This window comes from Mus caroli, unplaced genomic scaffold (assembly GCF_978045245.1).
Source record: "Mus caroli unplaced genomic scaffold, Mus_caroli_1 scaffold_7, whole genome shotgun sequence".
Lineage (NCBI taxonomy): Eukaryota > Metazoa > Chordata > Mammalia > Rodentia > Muridae > Mus > Mus caroli.
Window position 1 is genome coordinate 25,300,908 of NW_028227262.1, and position 16,374 is coordinate 25,317,281.

The following is a 16,374-nucleotide window of genomic DNA, read 5'->3' on the forward strand; positions in this document are numbered from 1 at the left end:
CAGTGAGTACATACCATGTTTGTTCCTTTGTGAATGAGTCACCTCACTCAAGATGATATTATCAAGTTCTATCAATTTGCCTGCAAATTTCATGAAGTCATTGTTTTTAATGGCTGAGTAGTACTCCATTGTGTAAATGTACCACATTTTTCTGTATCGATTCCTCTGCTGAGGGACATCTGGATTTTTCCAGCTTCTGTATATTATAAATATGACTGCTATGAACATAGTGGAGAATGTGTCATTAGTACATGTTGGAGCATCTTATGGGTATATGCCCAGGAGTGGTATAGCTGTATACTCAGGTAGAATGATTTCAATAATTGTACCAGCTTGCAATTCCACCAGCAATGGAGGAGTGCATCTCTTTCTCCACATCCTCACCAGGATCTGCTGTCACCTGTTTTTGATCTTAGCCATTCTGACTGGTGTGAGGTAGAATCTCAGGTTCATTTTGATTTGCATTTCCCTGATGACTAATGGTGTTGAATATCTCTTTAGGTGTTGCTGAGCCCTTCGACTTTCCTCAGTTGAGAATTCTGTGTTTAGCTCTGTTCCCCACTTTTAATAGGGTTATTTGGTTCTCTGGAGTCTACATTCTTGAGTTCGTTGTATATACTGGATGTTAGACCCTATCAGATCTAGGATTGGTAAAGATCTTTTCCCAATATTATGGTTGCTGTTTTGTCCTATTGACAGTGTCCTTTGCCTTACAGAAGTTTTGCAGTTTTATGAGGTCCCATTAGTTGATTCTTGATCTTAGAATATTAGCCATTGGTGTTCTATTCAGGAACTTTTCCCCTGTGTCCATGTGTTCGAGACTTTCCCACACTTTCTCTTCTATTAGATTTGTGTATCTTCTTTTATACGGAAGTCCTTGATTCACTTGGACTTGAGCTTTGTACAGGGAGACAAGAATGGATCAATTTGCATTCTTCTACTTATTGACCACCAGTTGAATCAGTACCATTTGTTGAAAATGATGTCTTTTTTTTCCAATGGATGATTTTAGCTCCTTTGACAATGATCAAGTGGCCATAGGTGTGTGGGTTCATTTCTGAGTCATCAGTTCTATTCCATTAATCTACATGCCTGTCACTGTACCAATACCATGCTTTTTTTTTTTTTTAAATCACAATTGCTCTGTAGTACAGCTTGAGGTGTGGAATGCTGATTCCCTAAAAGTTCTTTTATTATTGAGAAGAGTTTTTGCTATCCTGGGTTTTTTGTTATTCAGATGAATTTGAGAATTTCTCTTTCTAAATCGATGAAGAATTGAGTTGGAATTTTGATGGGGATTGCATTAAATCTGTAGATTGCTTTTGGCAAGATGGCTATTTTTACTAAATTAACCCTGACAATCCAAGAGCATCAGAATTTTTTCCATCTTTTGAGGTCTTCTTCAAGTTCTTTTTTCAGAGACTTGAAGGCCTTGTCATATAGATCTTTCTATTGTTTGCTTGGAATCACACCAAGTTACTTTTTATTGTTTGTGACTGTTGTGAAGGGTGCCATTCCACAATTTCTTTCTGAGCCTGTTTATCCTTTGAGTAAAGGAAAGCTACTGATTTGTTTGAGTTAATTTTGTATCCTTCCAATTTGCTGAAGTTGTTCTTCAGCTGTAGAAGATGTCTGGTGGGATTTTGGGTTAAGTATACTGTCATAACATGGTGTAATTCTGATAGGTCTACCTTTATATGTGACTTGACCTTTCTCCCTACTGCTTTTAATATTCTTTGTTTTGTGCATTTTGGTGTTTCAACTACTATGTGACAGGAGAAATTTCCTTTCAGGTCTAATATATTTGGAGTTCTGTAGGCTTCTTGCATGTTTATGGTAATCTCTTTCTGTAGGGTAGAAAATTTTTCTTCTATAATTTTGTTGAAGATATTTATAGACCCTTTAAGTTGGGATGCTTTGCTTTCTTCTAGACCTATTATCCTTAGGTTTGGTCTTCTCATTGTGTCCTGAATTTCCTGGATGTTTTGGGCTAGGAGTTTTTTGCATTTTGCATTTTCTCTGACCTTTGTTTCAATGTGTTCTATGGTATCTTCTGCACCCAAGATTCTCTCTTCTATAGTTTGTGTTCTGTTTGGGATGCTTTCATCTATGACTCCTGATGTCTTTCCTAGGTTTTTATCTTCAGAGTTGGCTCCCTTTGTGATTTCTTTATTGTTTCTATTTTTAGGTCTCAGATGGTTTAGTTCAGTTATTTCACCTGTTTGGCTGTGTTTTCCTGTAATTCATTAAGGAATTTTTGTGTTCCTCTTTAAGGTTGTCTGCTTGTTTATCTGTATTCTCTTGTATTTCTTTAAGGAAGTCATTTACATCCTTCTTAAAGTACTCTATCATCATCATGAGATGTGAGTTTTAAATCACAGTCTTGCGTTTATTGTGTGTTGGGGTAACCAGGGTTCACTGTGGTGGGAGACAAGGTGCCTTGGTTTCTGTTGCTTATGTTTTTGCTCTTGCCTTTTGCCATGCAGTTATCTCTGGTGTTGGCCGGTCTTGCTGTCTCTGACTGTGGCTTGTTTGTTCTGCAAGCCTGTTTGTCAGTACTCTTAGGAGGCCAGTTTTCTCCAGGAGGAATTTAGGAATGGAGAGCTGTTATACAGGGTCAGTTCTGGGGTTCAGACAAAAACCAGAAGGATCCTGTCCCCAGCTGATTTGTGTGTCTTGATGGCTTTGGGAGGGTCCCTCTTGTGCCAGGAATTTGAAGAGTAGTGGTGGTCTTACCTGTGCTCACATGTGTGTAGGCACTCTTGGGAGAGTAGATGTCTCCTGGCAGTATTTGTTTATGTAACTTTGTGGCACAGGTTCAGCTCCAGGTACAAAGGGAAACCTGAAGGCTCCTATCCTAGGTTGTTCCTTGTTTCCTCTGTCCTGAGGCTTCTGGGCAGGTTCTTCTGAGCAGCAGTGGTGGTCTTACCTGTGCTTGCAGGCTTGTCTGCACTCTTGGAAGGGTAGTTCTCTTCTGGTGCTATTTGGATATGTAGCCACTCTCCATTTCCCTTCATTGCCCTGTCCACTTCTACTCAACCTAGATCCCCTGGTCCTCAGTTCTCCTTCTCTAAAAAGTAGGAATTTTAGGGATATCAACATGGCATAACAAGATACAGTGAGATTAGACACATACCCTAATATCAAGGCTGAATGAGGCTACCCAGCAGGAGGAAAAGGGTATCACAAGGAGGCAAAAGAAGAGTCAGTTTCATAAAATAACTTCAAGAGGTATCGCTATCCCTAATTTTAAATGTACCACAGTGCTATAGTAACAAAAGCCACAAATTATTTTCTTTTTCCAATTTTTTATTAGTTATTTTCTTCATTTACATTTCAAATGCTATCCTGAAAGTCCCCCTTACACTCCCCACCTCCCCTACCCACCCACTCACACTTCTTGGCCCTGGTGTTCCCTGGTACTGGGGCATATAAAGTTTGAAAGACCAAGGGGACTCTCTTCCCAATAATGGCCGACTAGGCCATCTTCTGCTACATATGTGGCTAGAGACACAAGCTCTGGGTGTACTGGTTAGTTCATATTGTTGTTCCACCTATAGGGTTGCAGACCCCTTTAGATCCTTGGGCACTTTCTCTAGCTCCTCCATTGGGGGCCCTGTGTTCTATCTAACACAGCATCCACTGTGAACATCCACTTCTGTGTTTGCCAGGCACTGGATAGCCTCACAAGAGACAGCTATATCAGGGTCCTTTCAGCAAAATCTTGCTGGCTTATGTAACAGTGTCTGTGTTTGATGGCTGATTACCAGATGGATTCCCGGGTGCAGCAGTCTCTGGAAGTCTATTCTTTCGTCTCAGCTCCAAACTTCAACTCTGTAACTCCTTCCATGGGTGTTATTAAAACTCACACGTTGAGTTTTTTATGAAACTACTTTGTATCTTTTTTTTTACTAGAACACTGTGGTACATTTTAAAATTAGGAATAAGGATATCTCTTAAAGTTATTTTACTATTTATTATGTTAACTCTACTGATTCATGAGTATGGGAGATCTTTCCATCTTCAGATATCTTCTTCTGTTTCTTTATTACAAGACAAAAGTTTTATCATACAAGTCTTTTGCTTTATTCATTTTATTACCCATAAATATTTGATACTGTTTGTGGCTACTGTGAAGAGTTTTGTTTTCCTGATTTTTTTTTTTCAGTTTCTTTGTCATTTGTCTACAGGAAGGCTACTTTTTTTTTTATGATACTCTTTTGTACAGCATCATCTCTGCAAATGTTCATTAGTCATAGGAGTTCCCTGATCATAAGTGTTGCTTATATGTACTATCATGGAATCTGCAAATTACAATACCTTGAATTCTTATTTGCTAATTATTGTCCCTTGTTCTTCAGTTATCTCATTCCTGTAATGTCCATTTGGTTAAAAACTTTCGTTACCTCCAGAATTTGTTGAGTTTTTGTCTGAATGTGTGTTTGTGTGTTTCTGTGTGTGTGTGTGTGTGTGATATTAAGTTTAGTGCTGCCATGGATTAACCATATGTCGAATGTTTGATATACACAACTCTTGCGCACGCCAGACTGGCCAGCAAGAACGACGCTGCAACCGGATCCTTCTGCACACGTTTATTGGGAGAGCTTGATTGCAGAGGCGAAGAGACCCCAAGCCCAGAACTGGTGCTGCTTATATAGGCCTAGGAGAGGCGTGTCTCACACCCGGATTGGTTATGCACTATACCTCATTTGCATGTTCCTCATCTGATTGGTTATTTTCTCAGTATCTTACAGAGCCTCATTATCATACCTCATTTGCATGTCTCACATCTGATTGGTTAACTCTCTTAGTACTTTGCAGAGCCTCATTATCATGCTCGGGCCAGGCAGTGTTTTGGTGAAAAAACTTTACTGCATAAGTAGGCATTGGTTGTTTGCCCAAACTTATGCGTAGTGGCCAGCAGTAGCCTGCGCCACCCTGCAATGGCACATGTGGCTTCCCACACACAACAATAATGAAAGCCACAGGCACATACAGTTAGAGAAAGAAAGGACAGTTACAGTAACCAGGTTTCTTTACCTCTCAGTGAATTCTTTACCTCTCAGTGAATTAAAGTCCAGGTTCTGAACATTATTTTTCTCTTTTAGCTCTGTCCATTCTTACAAAAGAGTCAACTTGGGAGAAGCTCCAATGAGGAGAACATTGTGAACAAAGAGATTTTGGCAACTGAGTTTGACATCTTTTTTTGTTTGTTTGTTTTGTTTTGTTTTTTGTTTTTTAGAGACAGAGTTTCTCTGTGTAGCCTTGGCTGTTCTGAAACTCATTCTGTAGACCAGGCTGGCCTAGAACTCAGAAATCCACCTGACTCTGCCCCCAAGTGCTGGAATTAAAGGTGTGTGCCACCATGCCCAGCTGAGTTTGACATCTTTAATTACCAGTCTCTGCCGAGCGGTACCAATGCTCAAGTGAAGGTTGGCGAGTTTGTCTTTGAATCTCACAGTGTTCAACATTTTTCATTAAATGAGAAATTCATAACTTGGGGTAAATATCACAAGGAGGTAAGTGTTTCTGAGTTCAGTACCATGTGCTGTTCTCAGAGTGAAATTCCTCAGTGAGCAGGGTTGTCAGAAGTAAGCAGCTTTTGGCCTAAGAAGGACAAGGAGATTTAATTGCCCTAAACCAAAAGCTTCTGATCACAGAATAGCAAAAGAGAATTAAGTCACAGAAATCCATCATCTTCTGGGTCCCAGAAAAGTAATCAAGAGTTAATGGGTCATTAGCCTTTGGCTTTCATCCATCACTGGGTTCTACCTCAATACCTGACTACTTATGTGGGATCCCAGAAAATTATGTCTTTCTTGTCTATCCCTATGAGAGTTGGGTATATCCTATCTCTGACTGACTCTGTCAAATCACTCTCTGATTCTTCACATTGTCTGCCCCATCAATTGGAAGTTACTTTCAAACATGGGTGTATCCTTCTACCAACTAATTTTATATTCTTTGTTTCAGATTAAAAATATGCTAAGTGCTAAGCCATACCACAACTAGAAGAGCAATTTTTAGTAAGTAATACAATCTCTGGTTTCACAGTATAATTAAATGTTGGACAGATGTTTCTGCATTTGAATTTTAAATCTATATGAACATTCATCTTCTTATTGTTGGAACTGTTCACCCTGAATATCTCAATGATGTGATAAAAAGAGGTCACACAGAGTAATGGTGAAAATTATGGTCTTCAAGAGACCCAATAAATTTTCTCCAATCAGTATTTCTACCACTTTAAGGCAAGTTCTATGTTCAGGATTAGTTTGGTCACACAATGAGGGAATCAATAATATTTATATAAGTACTTTTATTTGGTTACAGTTTGGTTGATTTTGTTTTGCTGTGTTCTTTTTGTGCTGTTGTATTTTATTTTCTAGGTTTTGAGTGTTTATTGTTTTCTTGGGATTTCAAAATCCCAAAACCACTGAAGGTATCCACAGTAATGTGTACAAATCTTAACTTTCCAAAGGATGGGACATGTGTAATATCCATCTGCCACAATTCACCAGGTATAAGTCCCCTGGAGTTGATACCCAGATGAGGCTCTGGAAGAAGTATAAGGCAGTTTTTACATTGTTTTACAATTTGTCTGGCTTGCTCTCTAGTTATCTTATATCTGAGTCTTAATGTATGAGCATTAAGGTGATGGAGGGCATGGGTTGTTTGTGCTTCTGAGAGGGTATCAGAGAGGGAAGCAAGGCTCGCCAGCCGAGTAGCTTGATCAGCTAAATCATTTACTTCTGTTAATGGGCCAGGTATACCGGAGTGTGCTCGAATATGACCTACAAAAAAGGGATGAGCACGAGCCCTAATAAGCATCTGAATCTTTAAAAACATCTGAAAGGTGGCAGTTGAGGGTTGGATACTAGGGACCACCTCCAAAACTTGAAGGGCCCTAACCACATAGTGGCTATCTGAATAAAGATTAAATGGTAATGCAACAAGCTCAAACACCTTTAACGCTCCACAAAGTTCAATTAATTGTGCAGAGGTATAGATGCTATCAATGACTTGAATTTGCCCATGAATGACCACAGTGGCTTTTCCATTTTTTGACCCATCTATAAACACAGTTAATGCCTCTGAAATAGGGTCTGAGTGAGTAACTTTGGGAAACACAAAAGAAGTCACCTGTAAAAATTGTAACAACCTATTACCGGGTAGATGGGTATCAAAAGTCCCTTGGTAGATGGACAGCAATATGGCCCAATCATTAAATCGGGACTGTAACTAAGCAAGGAATAAGGAGAAATAATTACATCAGGATCTCGGCCAAAATGGCGGGTGGCCATTTTTAAACCTAAAAATATCACCTGGCACACCAAGAGTGGAAAGGTAGGGAGAACCTTAGAGGGGGTGGCTGGTAAATGGATCCAGAAGAGGGGGCTGTCTTTTTGCCAGAGAAGGCCTGTGGGTGTAAAAGTGGTTGAAAAGATGATCAGGAATAAAGGCTGTGTGGGGTCAAAATAACCCATAACCTGTTGACTAATGGCCTGTTTAACTCGGGCCAGTGATCTTTGTGCTTCAATGGACACTTTGGGGGGAGGTAGGATCAGAATCACCCCGCAAGACATCAAACAAGGGTTTTAATTCTCCTGTTGTTAACTTTAAGTATGGACGTAGCTAATTAATATCTCTCAATAATTTTTGAAAATCATTTAAGGTCTTCAGATGAGACGTTCGAATGGCCAGTTTTTGTGAGTGAACAGTTGCAGGTTCTAGTTGGAAGCCCAAGAACATGAAAGGATATTGAACCTGTATTTTTTCTAGGGCTATTACAAAACCTCTCTTTTGTAGGGCAGCAACTACTATTTGGGAAATCTCATGGGTTTGTTGTAAATCTTTGGTAGCTATTAATAAATCATCCATGTAATGCACAATATAGGCAGTGAGAAAGCACCCTCTTATTGGATCAATGATCTGGGCCATACATTTTTGGCACAAGGTGGGGCTATTAGCCATTCCTTGTGGCAAAACCCACCACTGAAAGTGAGGATTCGGTCCCACATGATTTACAATTGGAATGGAAAAGGCAAAGCGGACACAATCTTGAGGATGAAGGGGAATAGAGAAAACCAATCTTTAATATCTATAACAATTTTGAAATAGCCCTTAGGCATGGCAATGGGAGAGGGTAGACCAGGCTGTAGGGCACCCATTGGCACCATAGTGTTATTAACAGCTCTGAGATCTTGTAATAACCACCAAGTCCCATTTTTCTTTTTTATAACAAATATAGGTGTATTCCACTGGGAGGCGGATGGTTCAAGGTGTGACAGCCTCAATTGTTCCTGCACTAACTGTAAGGCTGCCTGGATCTTCTCTTGAGGCATAGACCACTGGTCGACCCAGACTGGATCATTAGTTTTCCAAGATATTTTATCTGCCTGGAGTGCAGGAGGAGCAGTGGTCTCTAGGAAAAAAGGTCTGCTCCCAGACCCTTTTTGTCTCTTTTGGGTACAGAGACAAAGGGATGAACAATCCTTTGTTCATTTTTCCCCGGGCCTTTTCCAGGGAGATACCCTGTTTTTAGCATTAAATTTGTTACAGTCTCATTGGGACTATACATTATAACTCCCATCTGAGAGAGTATATCTCTTCCCCATAAATTAACAGGAAGGCCCCTACTACAAAGGGCTGGACAGTTCCAGTATTATTTTCCTTATCTGACCATGTTAACAATTTTGAACTTTGTAAAGTATCCTGAGTTTGGCCTATCCCGTTTAAATGGGTAACAGTAGGTTCTAAAGGCCAAGCAGTGGGCCAGTGCGATGAAGAAATTACTGTTGCATCTGCCCCAGTATCTAGAAGTCCCTGAAATTGTTTGCCATCTAAAAACAGAGTCAACATGGGTCAGGAGTCAGTTAATCTTTGTACCCAATAAACATCCGAGGACCCTGGGGAGGACAGCCCCCGATTTTTTCTAATATGTGGAAATTGTCCAATTAACAGGAGCAGCAGCACTTGGGCAATATGCTCTCCTGCTCTCAATGTAAGGGGCCCTCGTGTGGCTGTAACCAGAATTTTTATTTCTCCTTGGTCGTGATGCTCCGCCAATAATAAGAAAAAAACATATTTTGGGGTGGGGGTCCGAATTCCCCTGTCTCAATAACTAATGTCCCTTCCTTGGGAGTTATAATCCTGGTGGTGGAGGAAGACAAGTCCAAGCCTGTACTCCCTGCTGTAGTCCTGCACAGTCCCCATTGTGGAGACTGTAGGGAATCAGCGATGGATTGTTTGGGGGTGCTATCAGGGGGAGCAGCCCCGAGCAGGGGGCCCCTGGTAGTTTCCCTGGACCGCAGAAAGGGGGTGGCCATTTACATCAGTTTTGGATCTGCAATCTCGTGCCCAGTGGTGACCTCTCTTACATTTAGGAAAGAGGCCAGGAGGCATGGCTCTCTGTGTAACTTGGCCCGTGCCTGGTGTGGTGGCAGACATGCCTGGTCTGGTGGACGGGCATTTGAGGGCAAAATGTCGGGGGAGTCCACATCTGAAACACACTCTGCTGAGGCTGGCTAGTTCCACCAGCTTTTTGGAAGACTGCTCCGATGGTCAGGTTAATAGATTTTGAGACTTGGTGTGAAAATGTATCTACCTCATTGCAGAGCTTTATCATTCCTGTGGGGTCTAAGCTTCTAGTCTTACCCCTCAGGGCAGCCTTGCAAACGGAATTAGCATTCTCCAAGGCAAGTTGTCTAACTAAAAGCCCTTCATTTTCATGGGGGCCGAGAATTCTTTCAGCGGCTTCTTGTAGTCTAGCAACAAATTGGGCATAGGATTCTTGGGAGCCCTGAATAATTTTAGTCAACGGGGTGATGAGGGTTCCTGTGGCCAGTACGGCTCTCCAGGCTGCTAAGGCCGCCTGGGCGGTCTGCACAAGCACCCTGGAGAAAGCCCCAATTGTTTCTTATCAGAAGGGAACGGACCTTTACCGCATATTTTATCAGAGGTCCAAAATTAAGCCTCACTGAGGGGGTTCTTTCTGTTATTTGCAGCCTGGGTTTTGGCTCTATCCACAAATTCAGATTTCCAAGTTAAATACTGCCCCCTTAGTGAGGACTAACTGTACCACTTTGCTCCATTCATTGGGTGTTAAGTAGCCGTCTCCCGCTAGTCCCTCAAAGATTGATACAGTAAAAGGGGCATTAACCCCATAATTTTTAACAGCCGAATGCAATTCTTTAATATGTTTGATCTTTAATTTCTTATAAACAGGCTGTGAAGCCTCATAATCACTTTCATCTTTTATCGCTTCTTCTTCCTCAGAGTCAGAGGCTACTTGATCAAGTTCGTCATCACTTTCCTTTCCCCCGCTTGCCTGTCCTGAGGTATCTGGCGCTTGTTCACCATTAGTTGGCTCAGGGTCATGACTGATCTGTTTGGAGCGTGCCCGAGTCAGGACTGGGAAGGCAAATTTTTTATGTGTCTTGTCCTTGGCTGAATATTTATGTTTGATCTTCTCCGTGAAGACCTGAGGAGAGACCTCCTTTATGACTTTAGGGTGCTCCAACTGTTTCTTGACAATTGGGGCTCCAGAGAGGGCCCCCTGTAAATTTTGAATTTCTAAGGTAAGGTCTCCTAATTCTTTTTGCAAGGACAAGGAATGGTCGAAAGAGCACACCAGACTTAAAAAAAAAATACCTTAATCAAGCTGGCTACTCAGGAAAATATCTATTTCTTTAAAGGAAATTCAAAATTGTTATTGTCTCATGCACTCTTTGTGCTAAATTTCCTGACCCTTGATATGTCAGGGAATTCCGCAGCTGGTCACTTGTGGCACCCTAAGACAAGTTCAAGCTATGCTCAAGTTTTGTGGAAAGATCCCTTAACAGGAATGTGGAATGGACCGGATCCAGTTATTATCTGGGCTAAGGGCTCAGCTTGTATCTATAATACAAAAGAAGGGGAAGCAAGATGGCTTCCTGAAAGATTAATAAAACCTTATAATAAATTCCAGGGTAATGCCTGAGAAATAATTATTTTCTCTTACAGGAGGAAGTATCGGACCGTGACCATGATGAACCTGATGGACCTGGCCTAGATACTATTCCTGTTCTCCATCGTGAAGACCACCAATAATCGGGCCTATCAGGTTTTTAATTACACCTGGGTTATTCAAAATCATGCTGGAGACATAGTTAATTCCAGCTCCAAAATTGATGCCAAGCCCCATTGGCCCGATTTAGAAGTAGATGTCTGTGTCCTTGTACTTGGTGCATACGCTGCCGGGGATACACCCTCATATTTTTTCCCTCAATCTAAGCCTATTAATAGCCCTGATCCTGACTATATTGGACATCTTGCAGCTTGTAATTCATATATTAAACGAGCCTCTATGGCTGACCATACCAGTGGATTTTATGTGTATCCAGGAAAACATCGTGATTAATCCCTCTAGTATAAATGTGGCTATCGTGATTCATATTTTTGTAAGTCATGGAGCTGTGAAACTACAGGAGATGCATATTGGAAACCCACCTCCTCTTGGGACCTTATCACCATTAGACAGAAGTACCTTCCCATACATTTACAACAGAGGCTAGGAATAACCACCGGTCAGCCTCTTAAGACCCTGTGCAAAGATGACTGGTGTGTCCCACTCCTTATTAAATTTACAGAGGTGGGAAAATGATACACCCATTGGAATATAGGAGGAGAATGGGGGCTTTTACATTGGGAATGCAATGTTATGGAAATTGAATGTAAGGATCCTGACCTTATTTTTCAGATAAAATTATTAAAAGAAGTTCCTAATAAACATAAGGCATCCATAGGGCCCAACCCCCAATTACATCACCCCCCAGCCAAGCTGCAACCTACAGCTAGGTTGCCCCCCACCCAACCCCCCACACACAGTGGATCAATTACCCCACATGTTCAGATGAGCACTCCTTATCAGCCTACCATGCTTCCTGGCCCTAAGCCATCTACTGAATTATTGCTTCCCATTTTAACTGCCTCAGCCCTTGCCCTAGTAGATAAAAAACAGGAGGATGGTTCCCCTGATTTTGAGAAGTGTTGGATGTGTTTCTCCGCCACCCCTCCCTTCTATGAGGGAATAGCCCTGTTCAATAATTTTACCCTTCTTAATGATGCAGAACAATTACTCTTTGAGTCCATACAAATTACCCTAACTGAAGTTTCTGGAATTGGAAGTTGTGTTGTGGGGCCTCATATGATCCCGCCCCTACAACTTCAAAATATATGCAATGAAACCATTGTGGTAAATAATACCTATAAATATCTATTGGCACCTAATGATACATTTTTAGCATGTTCCTCGGGCTTAAACCGACATTTAGTCAATGAAGATTTTATAAAGAGAAAAGATTATTGTGTTTTGGTCCAATTGTTTCCCAATCTTCGAATTCATGATTCAGATGATTTGTTAGGGTTTTGGGGAAGGGGCACAGAATTGCCCCGCAGGAGCAAAAGAGAGTCTGTCACTGCGGTGACCCTCACGGTCCTCTTGGGATTGGGGGCTACAGGGACAGGCACTGGCATTGCTTCCTTAGTTACTTCCCAGCAAAGTGCGCAGCACTATCATGAGCTTAATGCAGCTATTAGTCAAGATGTAGAAGATTTAAGAGAAGGTATAGATCAGTTAACAGATTCTTTGGCATCCCTTTCTGAAGTAGTGTTACAAAATAGAAGGGGATTAGATTCGCTCCTTTTACAGCAGTGAGGATTGTGCGCAGCTCTCAGAGAAGAGTGTTGTGTATATGTGGACAAGACAGGATTAGTGAAAGATAGCCTTGCCAAGGTAAAGTCTAACCTTGAAAAAAGAAAACGAGAACTAGAACAACAAGAGTCTTGGTATCAGAATTGGTTCTGGTTCTCCACCTCACCCTGGCTATCCACCTTATTGCCTTCCATTTTGGGATCCCTTGTGGGATTCCTACTATTAATTTATTTTGGTCCTTGGGCTTTTCAATGATTAACTCATCTTGTTAAATCACAGATAGATTCTGCTCTTTCCGACAAATCTGTTTCAGTTCATTATCATCGTCTGGACACCGAGACTGACAAAGAAGAACCTTCAGCTGTGACCACATCATGTGGGTCCTCACCTTGTGGAGAAGACTCAATTTCCATAACCTCTTAAAATAATTCGAGCTGACCTTAAAACCCCTCTCTCCTTAATTTGGCCCTAAGGTGTTCCACCTCCAGACCTCGTCAGCTCTAGGGTTAATTAGGACTCCTTTAGGAGCTGCACTGGACTCAGAACTGTGCATACTGGAAAGGGCACCAGCATGGGTGCAGGCTAAGCACTGCAGGGGAAGGTCCAATTTGACCATTTCTGAGTTCCCTGAGAGACATACCTGATTTGGATGGAGGTTGGTATCTAGCTCCAGTTACAACTGAAGGATCTTTCTAAGGCTCTGCCTCCACTCCCCAAAAGATACCAAGAGCCACAAGTGTGGGTCATGACCGCACCCACAGGAGGAATCGGGTCAATGCTACCCCAGCCGTGGGTTTTGATGTTTACAAGTAGAATTGGTTTCTGATACTTATGGTATTAGGCTTGTGTCTCCCCATCTGGTTATCTCTGGTGTTAACTGGCCTTGCTGTCTCTGCCTGTAGCTGGTCCCTTCAGCAAGCCTGTGATGCTGTGACCCTAGATGTGTCAGAACTCCTTTGGATCAAGATAACCCTGGGTGTTGGCTGAGGAGTTGGGAATGTAGAAAACAGGCTCTTCTCCTGGGTGCAGGTGAAAACAGTAAGGAACCCTCTGGGTGGGCTGGTGTTCCTGTATTCTCTGGGTCCTTGGGTGTCACAGTTAGACCAGGTATTGGCCAGGGTGTTGGGGCCTCAACTGTGGTCCTAGTTGTGTCAGGAATCATGTTGTCTCTAGGTGTGGGCTTAATGGACAGGGATCCAGAGGACAGTCTAGACTCCCATGCCCAGGTACAAACTGCTTTCAGGGATATATTTGGAGTAATTTTTGAATGTTTAGAAAACCTAAAATAAAAGTATGATATGAAGAAAAAAAAGGCCAGGCACTGGCACACATTTGTAATCCCAGCACTTGGGAGGCAGAGGCATGCAGATTTCTGAGTTAAAGTCCAGCCTATTATACCGAATGAATTCCAGGAAAGCCAAGGCTCTACAGAGAAACCCTGTCTCAAAAATAAATAAATAAATAAAACAAAACAAACAAGCAAATAAACAAAAGGTACTAGAAGGAAAACTCCAACCCAATGACATGAAAAAAACTATAGGAAATAAATGAATACACACCAATAAAGCCAAAAGAAGGAGTGCACACACATGCATGCACCCACACAATAACACATACACCACCACCACCAACATCAATCCAATGATTAATAATCATTGCTCATTAATATCTTTCAACATCAATAGACTCATTTTCTCAATAAAGAAACGAAACTTTCAGAATGGATATGAAAACAGAAGCCATCATTTTGCAACATACAAAAACCATATCTCAGCATCAAAATATTTCTTTTTTTCAAGTAAAGGTCTGAGAAGAGCTTTTGCAAGGAAATGTACATAAGAAGCAAACTGGTTTAATTGGTCTAATATTGAACAGAATAGACTTTCCATCAAAATTAATCAAAAGTGATGTGTAAGGTCACTTCATATTCCTCAAAGGAAAAATCCACAAAGATAAAGTGTACATTCTGAAAATCTATGCCCCAAAGGCAGAACACACACATTCATAAAGGAAACATTACTAAAGCTTAGTCCACAATCCACCCTCAAAATTATTAGTTAGAGACTTCAACTCCCCACTCTCACCAATGGAAATGTCATCCAGACAGAAACTAAACAGAGAAATGATGATGCTGACAGGTGTTATGACTCAGATGGACCTTAGGTATATCTCCATAACATTTTATGGAAATGCAAAAATATGCTTGTTTCTCACGACATTATGGAACATTCTACAAAATTGAGAAGTCATAACATTTTCAGAAAAGATGCAAGAAAGTTGAAATATAATAGATCTATGTCAGGACCCAAATACAATTCCTAGGCATATATCCAAACGATGCTCCACCAAACCACAAGAACACTTTCAACTATGTTCATAGCAGCTTTATTCATGATGATCAAAAACTGGAAACAACCGAAATATCCCTCAGCTGAGGAATGGATAAAGAAAATATGGTATATTTACGCAATAAAATATTACTCACCTGATAAAAAACAAATGATATTTGACAGCAAATTGATAGAACTAGAAAATATCACCCTGTGTGAGGTAACCGAGTCCCAGAAATAGAAAGGTGGTATGTTATCACTTAAATGTACTTATTAGCCATAAAGAAAAGAATAACCATGCTACTATTCCACAGACCCACAGAAATAAGCTGAGGATAAGGTGTGATTTCCCTCATTTTCTAAGCAACGAAAGCCTCTGTGCACATGTTTCCTGACAAATTCTTACCCTCTTAAGGGCTTTGATGTTGTGTGTTTTCCATGTGAATGGATTTAATGTGATTTGAAAAATCAAATGACATATTTCTTTGTGTATCTTAATTTTGTATTCCAAATTTGTATTTTATCACATCAAAATATGTTAATAGCTAGGCTTGGTGATGCATGCCTATAATCTCCACTGATCAGAAAATTTAAACATGAGAGTCACAATTGCAAAAACTACCTTGGCAGTTTAGTCTTTAACTTTTATAGATTTAAAAGAGGTAAGTTTGTGACACTATGGTAGAGTATTGCTTTGCAGATACCATGCTCTAAGTTCAGTCTCCTAAGGTGCAGGCACCAAAAGTGAGTGAATAGATGAATGAATGAATGAATGAATGAGAATGAAAAAAAAAGAGGAAAACGGTAAACAAATTGGACCTCATGCACAATAGACATTTTTCAAAGCTAGTAGTATATCTTCCTTTACTGTTCCTGATGTCATTACATTTGAAATCATGCCAGTGCTTAACAAAACTATGTGTGAATTAAAAATTTATATCCATTTTTACATAATATATGTATTTCAAAACATTTTAATAGTAATGATACACCAATGTAAGTTGTTAAAAATACACGAGTTGAAAAATATAGCCTATATAGTCTTCAAACGTAAAGATTTGGCTTGGTCTTACAGAAATAGTGTAAAATGACACTGATGTTAAATTATTAAGAGTGTAGCCCTTCCCCTCACAATCATGGAGCCCTTTGATGTCTCCTTCATATGACCCTTGATGACTGAATAGTGCCTCTACTGGTTAGACACTCTTTACTTTGAGACCTTGAAAAGTCTCAGCTCACATAGTGTACATACCTCACAGATGTTTTAGAGGACTTCACACTTTATTTTTAATTGTATGTTTTCTTTCTGAGAATCAGGATTCCCTGGTGCCAAGTGATTCCTGAGCCCTT